This window comes from Aotus nancymaae, unplaced genomic scaffold (assembly GCF_030222135.1).
Source record: "Aotus nancymaae isolate 86718 unplaced genomic scaffold, 86718_ANA_hifiasm-v0.15.2.pri h1tg000673l, whole genome shotgun sequence".
NCBI classification, from domain to species: Eukaryota; Metazoa; Chordata; class Mammalia; order Primates; family Aotidae; genus Aotus; species Aotus nancymaae.
In genome coordinates, this window is record NW_026989089.1 from 76003 (window position 1) to 83802 (window position 7800).

The window sequence follows — 7800 nt, forward strand, 5'->3', positions numbered from 1 at the left end:
ATTTCTGTTTCTTAGTTTTCCTTTTAACTGTCTGGCCTCTCTGCTGTAGGACTGCTGAGGTCCACTCCAGGCCCTGCTTGCCTGGGGATCACTTGCAGCAGCTGCCGAACAGTAAAGGTTGCTACCAGTTTCTTCTGCTTTGTCCCAGAAGGATACCTGCCAAATGTCAGTCTGAGCTCTGCTTTACGAGGTGACTCTGGATATACGGGGGTCAGGAGCTGCTTGAGGAAACAGTCCTTTATATTAGCTCAGGTGCTGAGCTGTGAGCCCCGTTGTTCATTCAGAGGTGCTGGGCTGGTAAATTTAAGTCTGCAGCAGCAGAACTCATAAGCCCCCCCTTTTTTTTTCCCCAGGTGTTCTGTCCCAGGGAGTTAGGCCTTTATGAGTTTCTGCTGTACTGCTGCCTTTTTTTTCTTCAGGGCTGCCCTGCCCACAAGGAGGCAGCTTAGTCACTTTCAGCCTGCAGAGGCTTCACTGAGCGAGCTGCTGTGGGCTCTGCCCAGCTGCTATGTGAACTTCCCTGCAGTCCTATTTATATGGGTGTAGTTAGAGCTGCTTCCGCAATGTTGGCCTGCCTCTGTAATCACGGACTTTCTCTGTAATGGCGGGTTGCCTCAGCAACGGCAGGCTGCCTCAGTAATGGCGGACGTCCCTCCCCCACAGAGCTGGACTGTCCCGGGTTCAGCTGTGCTTGCTGTGAAACTCTCAACCCAGAGCGTTTCCAATTGCTGTTTTTTTGTTTTTGTTTTTATGGGGGTGGGACCAGCCGGGCCTGATCTCCTGGCTCCCTGCCTCAGAGCCTTTTATTTTTTCGTTGAACGGTCGGCCCTCTCCCATGTGTCCTGGTCGCCTGTTGAATAGGCACCGGGATCTGTGTGATTTCCCGTGTGGCGACCCACTGTGCCGCTGAAACCGCATCTCTGAGTTTCGTGGCGCTTTTTTTGCCCGGGAATCTCCTGGCCTGGCTCCCCGTTTCAGTTCCCCTTGCTGGCTAAGAGGGAACAGAGTCTCGTTTACTCTGCACCAGGAGCGGCTGTGCCAGGGCGCAGGCAAAACTGCCACGCTGGCCAAAACAGCCGTGCTGGCGACCCATGGGGCTCCTCCGCTTGCGAATCTCCTGGTCTGTGGGCAATAAAAATCCGTCTGGAAATGCGGCGTCCACTCATCCTCTGCACTTTCACTCGGAGCTGCAATTCTGAGCTGGATCTCACCAGCCATCTTTGCTTTTTTTCTTATTGGTCACTCTGGGTATTACAATTAATATCTTAACTATACAACATTCAGGTTTAATTAATATCAGCTTAGTTTCAGTGATAACACAAAATTCTGCTCCTTTATACTTCCATCTCCCTCTTTATGTTATCACAAATTTAATCTTTTTTTTTGACGGAGAAAGAAGAAAGAAAGAGAAAGAAAAAAAGAATGAAGAAGAGGAAGAAAAAGGAAGAGAAAGAGGGACAGAGAACAGGAGTATTGCTTTATTGCCCAGCTAGAATGCAATCTAAAAATGGGAATTGAAAACATCTTTTATGCCAGTAATTGTGCTTAACAATGGAGACAGGAAGGAATAAGGGAAGAAAATAACAAACAAGCAGCCAACCAATATTTCATTTAAACCTATGAAATGCTATGCAATTATAGAGGAGTGATTTACTTCCAATTATGTAGTCACTTTTGGAATAGGTGTGATATGGTACTGATAAGAATTTATGTTTTGTGTATTTGAAGTGGAGAGTTCTATAAATGTTTATTAAGTTTACTTGTTCCAGGTCTGAGTTCAAGTCCTGGATATCCTTGTTAATTTTCTATCTCGTCGATCAGTCTAATATTGACAATGTGATGTTACAGTCTCCCACTATTATTGTGTGGGAGGTCTTACGTATCTGGGTGCTCCTGTATTGGGTACGTGTATATATAGGATCGTTAGCTTTTCTTGTTGCATTGATCCTTTTACCATTATGTAATGTCCTTCTTTGCCTCATTTGATCTTTCTTGCTTTAAAGTCTATTTTATCAGAGGTGAGAATTGCAACTCCTGCTTTTTATTTATTTATTTATGTTTGCTCTCCGTTTGATTGGTAAATCTTCCTCTGTCCCTTTGTTTTGAGTCTTTGTGTATCGTTGCACGTGAGATGGATCTGGATACAGCATACCGATGGGGTTTGGCTTTTTATCCAGTTAATAATATATATGAGTTTAATACTGCCATTTGATGCTAGCTGGATATATTTTTGGAAAGGCTAATACTGGTTGCTCCTTTATATGTATGGTGCTTCTTTCAGAAGCTTCTGCAAAGCAGGCCTGGTGATGGTGAAATCTCTAAGTACTTGCTTGTTTGCAAAAGATTTTGTTTTTCCTTCGCTTTTGAAGCTCAGTTTGGCTGGATATGAAATTCTGGGTTGAAAGTTCTTTTCTTTAAGGATGTTGAATATTGGCCCCTACTCCTTTCTGGCTTGTAGGGTTTCTGCTGAGAGATCTGCTGTAAGTCTGATAGGCTTCCCTTTGTGGGTAACCTGACCTTTCTCTCTGGCTGCTCTTAGTATTTTCTCCTTCATTTCAACCCTAATGATTCTGACGATTATGTGCCTTGGGGTTGGTCTTCTTGAGGAATATCTTTGTGGTGTTCTCTGTGTTACCTGGAGTTGAATATTGTCCTATCTTACTAGGTTGGGAAAGTTTTCCTGAATAATCTCCTGAAGAGTATTTTCCACCTTGGATTCATTCCCTTCATCACATACAGGTACACCTATCAAACGTAGATCAGGTCTTTTCACATAGTCCCATATTTCTTGGAGACTTTGCTCATTCTTTTATATCCTTTTTTCTCTAATCTTGACTTCTCGTTTTATTTCGTTAAGTTGGTCTTCGAACTCTGATATGCTTTCTTCTGCTTGATCAATTCGACTGTTAAAACTTGTGCAAACTTTGCGAAGTTCTCGTGTTGTGTTTTTCAGCTCCATTAATTCACCTATATTCCTATCCAAATTGTCTATTCTCGTTAGCATTTCGTCAAACCTTTTTTCAGAGTTCTTAGTTTCTTTGCATTGGGTTAGAACAAGTTCTTTTAATTCACAGAAGTTTCTTAATATCCACCTTTAGAAGCCTACTTCTGTTAATGGAACACACTCGTTCTCCATCAGGGCTTGTTCCCTTGCTGATGAGGAACTGTGATCCCCTGTAGAGGGAGAGGCATTCTGATTTGGGGTATTCTCAGCCTTTTTACGCTGGTTTCTTCCCATCATTGTTAATTTATCCACCTGTCATCTTTGTGATTTCCGACTTTCAAATTAGGTTTCTTAGTGGACGTCCAACTTGTTGATTCCCAGCACCGAAATCTGAGCAATCCACTGCGCCGGCCAAAACAGCGGTGTTAAGATTGATGGTGCTTTTCTGCCCGGGAATCGGCCAAAAGGGTACCCAGTCCCGCTCACTCTGCACCAAGAACTGCTGCGCTGAGGTGCCAGCAAAACCGCCGCGCCGGCCACAAGAGTCGCGCTGGTGACCTGTGGGGCTCTTCCCCTGGGAATCTCCTGGTCCGTGAGCAACAAAAATTCATCTGAAAGTGTGGCGTCCTCTTGTTCTCTGCACTTTCACTGGGAGCTACAATCCCGAGCTGCTAGTGGTCAGCCATCTTGGATCTCTCTCCTCAAATTTAATCTTTATATACTGTGTGTCTATTAACAGATTTGTAATTATAGCTTTATGCATTTGGCTTTTAAAACATTTAGAGAAAACAGAAGTAAAACAACAAAGATGCAATAATACTGGCTTTTTGAAAAACTGACTCTGTATTTAAGAGTAGTTTTAGGTTTACAGAAAAATTGAGCAGAAAGTACGTACAGAGAGCACCCATACTTTTTTCTTACACCCCACCTCTGCCACGTGCTGCCCACAGGTTCCCATATTACTAGCATCTTATAATAGTATGGTACCTTTTTTTTTTTTTACTATCGATAAATGAATACTGATACATTATTATTAACTAAAGTCCCTAGTATACTTTAAGGTCTGCCCATTAAGTTGTACATTCCAATTTTTTTTTAAAAACGTTGTAGTAAAATATACATGACATTAAATTTGCCATTTTAGCCACTGTTAACTGTCCAATTTGGTGGTGTTAAGTGTATTCACATTGTTGTGCAGCTATCACCACTATTGATCTCCAGAACTTTTGCATCATTCTAAATTAAAATTACATATATTAAAAAATAACTCCGTGTTATTCCCTTCCATCAGCCCCTGGAAAGCACTATCCTACTTTCTTTCTCTACTAAATCTTTGATGCATTTTGAGTTAATTTTTGTATATTGAGTAAGGTAAGGTCCAACTTTTTTTTTTAAGATGATTAATATTTATTTTTTCTGCCAAGTATTAATAAAATGACAAACAAGCATTCCGTTAAAATCTTTAAAGTGTCTGTACATATAATTTGTATCTTCATTAGTAGTCAGCTACTTACATTTTGAAAAACAGACTTTTAAAATATAATTGGTGAAATCTCAGTTTGTAGTAATTTATGAGTGCTTTTTTGGGCTTAGCTTTTCTTTTTTTAATTATTTTTTATTAATTTTTTTTTTTTTTGTAGATGAGCCAAGGTTTATTTACTTAACATTTAAAAATAGTTCATTTACTTCAACAACATGGCAGACAGTCAAAAGTACTATTGAAACACTTACAATTCAGAGAGGGTCAGGACAGAAAAGATCACAACCCCATTCCTGAGGTGGAGTGAAAAATGTAAGCCAGGCCTCCATCCTAAGCCAGGCTCCTCCATTAAACAGAGACAACCAAAAGATAGGAAAGCCATCAGGAGATGGCCTGAACTGCTCACAAATAAGAAAGAACTTGATCATACTGAGGGCTGGTTCCTGATGAGTCATTAGGAAAGTCAGTTGGTTCTCTCTTTAGTAAGTGGCTTACCACCCTTCTGGAGAACAGAGAACAGTAGTCCGGGGCTGGACGCTGAGGGCCAACATCCAACAAAGGTTACATTCTTTTCAGTAATGCTTTGTTCCTTTTTGCAACAGCAAGAAACCTGAAATCCAGAGGAGTCATTTAAAAAACCCTTTCTGGCTGCAACCTAAAAGCATCTACCAGGCCAGATTGTGGGTAGAGATGATGACTCCAACTTCAGTGGGCCTATTCAATAGGGGAGCAGCCAGAGAAGAAGCTGGTATTACTGGCCAGAGCTCGTTTCTTTTTCTTCCCTGGAGCCTTATTTCCTTGGTATTCTGTTGCTACATGTTTCCGCTCTGGGAGGTCAAAAGGGGAGGGAGGTGTGCAGTCTTTGACAACACTTGCTTCAGGTCACACATCTCTTTCAGGATCTTGCTATTGGGGGTGGCACAGACAGGGTTAAAGAGGCTCAATCCTGGAGTCACCTCAGTAGGATCCTCCAGGTTGAAGGAGCCTTTGGAATCCTGGGTCCATTCAACTGTACTCAAGCTATCCTTGCCTTGCTGGTGGTTCCGACACTTTGTGGGATCACAGCTACTGTCCACACCACAGTCTGACTTTTGCTTCCTGCACCCACACTTCTTGTTTCCACACCAGCCCTTGCAGGAACACCCTTGGATGTTCTTCCTGGACACCTTAACTAATTTTGTTGGCTTCCATTCCTCATCATCCCCCTCATCACCGTCACCATCACCATCCTCATGCTCATTGACAGAATGCTCTGAGCAATATTTTAGATCCTCGACGTCCATGCTTTGCTCCAGGAACTTTTCTTTAACATGAGGAGGTGTTGGCTTAGGTGGGATATATTCAAAAGGAGAGTCTGGAGATAGAAGGGCATCCTTAGGAAGAGGTTTCTGTCTGCTGGCTATCTGGAGGAGAGTCAGTTTCTGCTTGATTTCATTCTCTCGGAGAAGCTGCTTATTTTGCTCACACACTTCTCGCGTCTTCTGAAGTTCTTCATCCTGATGCTTCAGTGTGCTCAGTAGCTGCTGTTCCTTTTCACTGATTGATTCCTCTAACGGTTTCTCTGCCATTTGGCTTCGCTGCAGCTGGCTGAGAAGGTACAGCACCTCCTCCTGGTGCTGTTGCTCCATTCTGACCAGCTCAGCTTGTAACTCTGTCTCTATCTCGGCAAAATGATTTCGTACCTCAAACAGCATCTTCTGCGTGTCAGCACAGCTGGCCTTGCTCTGTTTCAGGCTGCTTTCAAGTTTGCTGACCTGTATTTTGGAGGAGACCAGCTCTCCAATCAAATATTTCAGGGCACACTTGGCTTCCACAATGGTGGCAATATTCTCCCAGCATTGTTTTGGTCTGTCCTCACTTTCTGCATCTAGCAGCTTCTGCTGTAGGTCAGCAATCTGAGCACTCCTGCATTCCATTTCAGTCTGTAGGCTTTCAATCTGCTTTGTAATAGAATCTTCTGATTCTGAAACTTGACCAGGCACTTCAGTAAGGGAGAATGTACGCCTCCGGAGTTTAGGAGGTGGATTCTCCCCAGATTCCTTTTTTTCTTTGAGTTGAGCCACATCGTGAGCCAGGATCTTTCTGTCTTCAAGGAGGTCATTCAGATGGCGTTTGGCTTCCTCAGTACTAACCATAACCTCTATTTCATTTCCAAGCCAATTCTTCACTCGAGCTGCAGTGCTTTCCATTCCACGGCTCTGAGTCTCTTTCCGCTTTTCCGCGACCTCCTGTTGTTTCTGGAGAGCATCCTTGAGATGCTTATTGGCAGCTGCTGCCTCCTCTGTTTTAGGTCTGAGCACATTGTATTGTTTCTGGAAGATTCTTTCAAGTTTCAGCAGCTCATATTGCCTCTTACGGTCTCATTCTTTTAACTGTATTACTTCTTTGTCTTTTTTCTGCTTCCATTGTCTGAACTTCTCAGCATCCTCTTTCATTTGATGCATTAACTGTACCCACTGGTTTTTCATCATCCGTATCTCCTGGTTCAGTTTGGAGACAGTATGCTCTGTGGAATCCTTTAGTTTCAGAACTTTGGACTTCTCATTCAGTTTCTTCTTCAGATCAGCAATTTGACCCTGTAGCTCCTAGAGACATTTGTGGTGGCGAAGTGTTCAGGTGTGTGCAGGGTAGTTCTCCTGGAGTCCCAGGTTGGGAGGCCTTGCCCAGTGAGGAGAAGTGAGGACAAATACCTGCATGGGGAGGAATGTGACCACTTTTCCATGGGGTGACTGCACTGTGCTGAAGGTTTGCACCAGTCCCTAGTTACCGTGGACTCTTCAGAGCTTGAAGGTAGCAAAGGCAAGTGCTGCAAGAGAGCAACGATGGTGGCCTGCTCCTCCTTCTTTGAGCTCTGTCCCAGGGAGTTGCAGAACTGCCACCAGCATGAGAACCCCAATGAGGGGGTAGCTGGAGTCCCTGGTTTGGAGGTCCTGCCCAGTGAGAAGAAATGGCCACACTCTAGTTGCCTGGGCCTCTCCAGAGCATGAAGCCTGTGAGATTGTAAAGATGGCAGCCCACCCCTTCCTCTGGGAGCTCCATCCCTGGGAAGTGAGGAGCTATTACTAGCCCAAGAGCCCCACTAGGGGGTGACTAAAGTCCCAGACCAGTGTGTCTTATCCTGCAAGACTTGTAGACCTTCATTGTTCAGCCCCCTGCATTCAGAATCTTTCTTAAGGGTGTATAAGGGAGTCTTACCTCCCCCTTTAACAGAGCTGGAGCTGCTAATGCCAGGATGCCTGGGGATCCAAGGCTTCTGGGACTCTGCATGTATGTGAGTGTGGCACTGCCCAGTCTCCACATAGCTCTGTGTGTCAGTTTGAAGATCTTGGTGGTAGAGTGGGCTCACAAAGGGATCTCCAGATTTTAGGGTACCAAA

At 43.9% G+C, this 7800-nt stretch overlaps 1 pseudogene; it reads right to left on the minus strand.

Annotated features, from left to right (window-relative positions):
* Positions 1–5129: 5129 nt before the first annotated feature.
* On the minus strand, positions 5130–6726 carry LOC105721325 (chromosome-associated kinesin KIF4A-like; annotated as a pseudogene).
* Positions 6727–7800: the final 1074 nt, after the last annotated feature.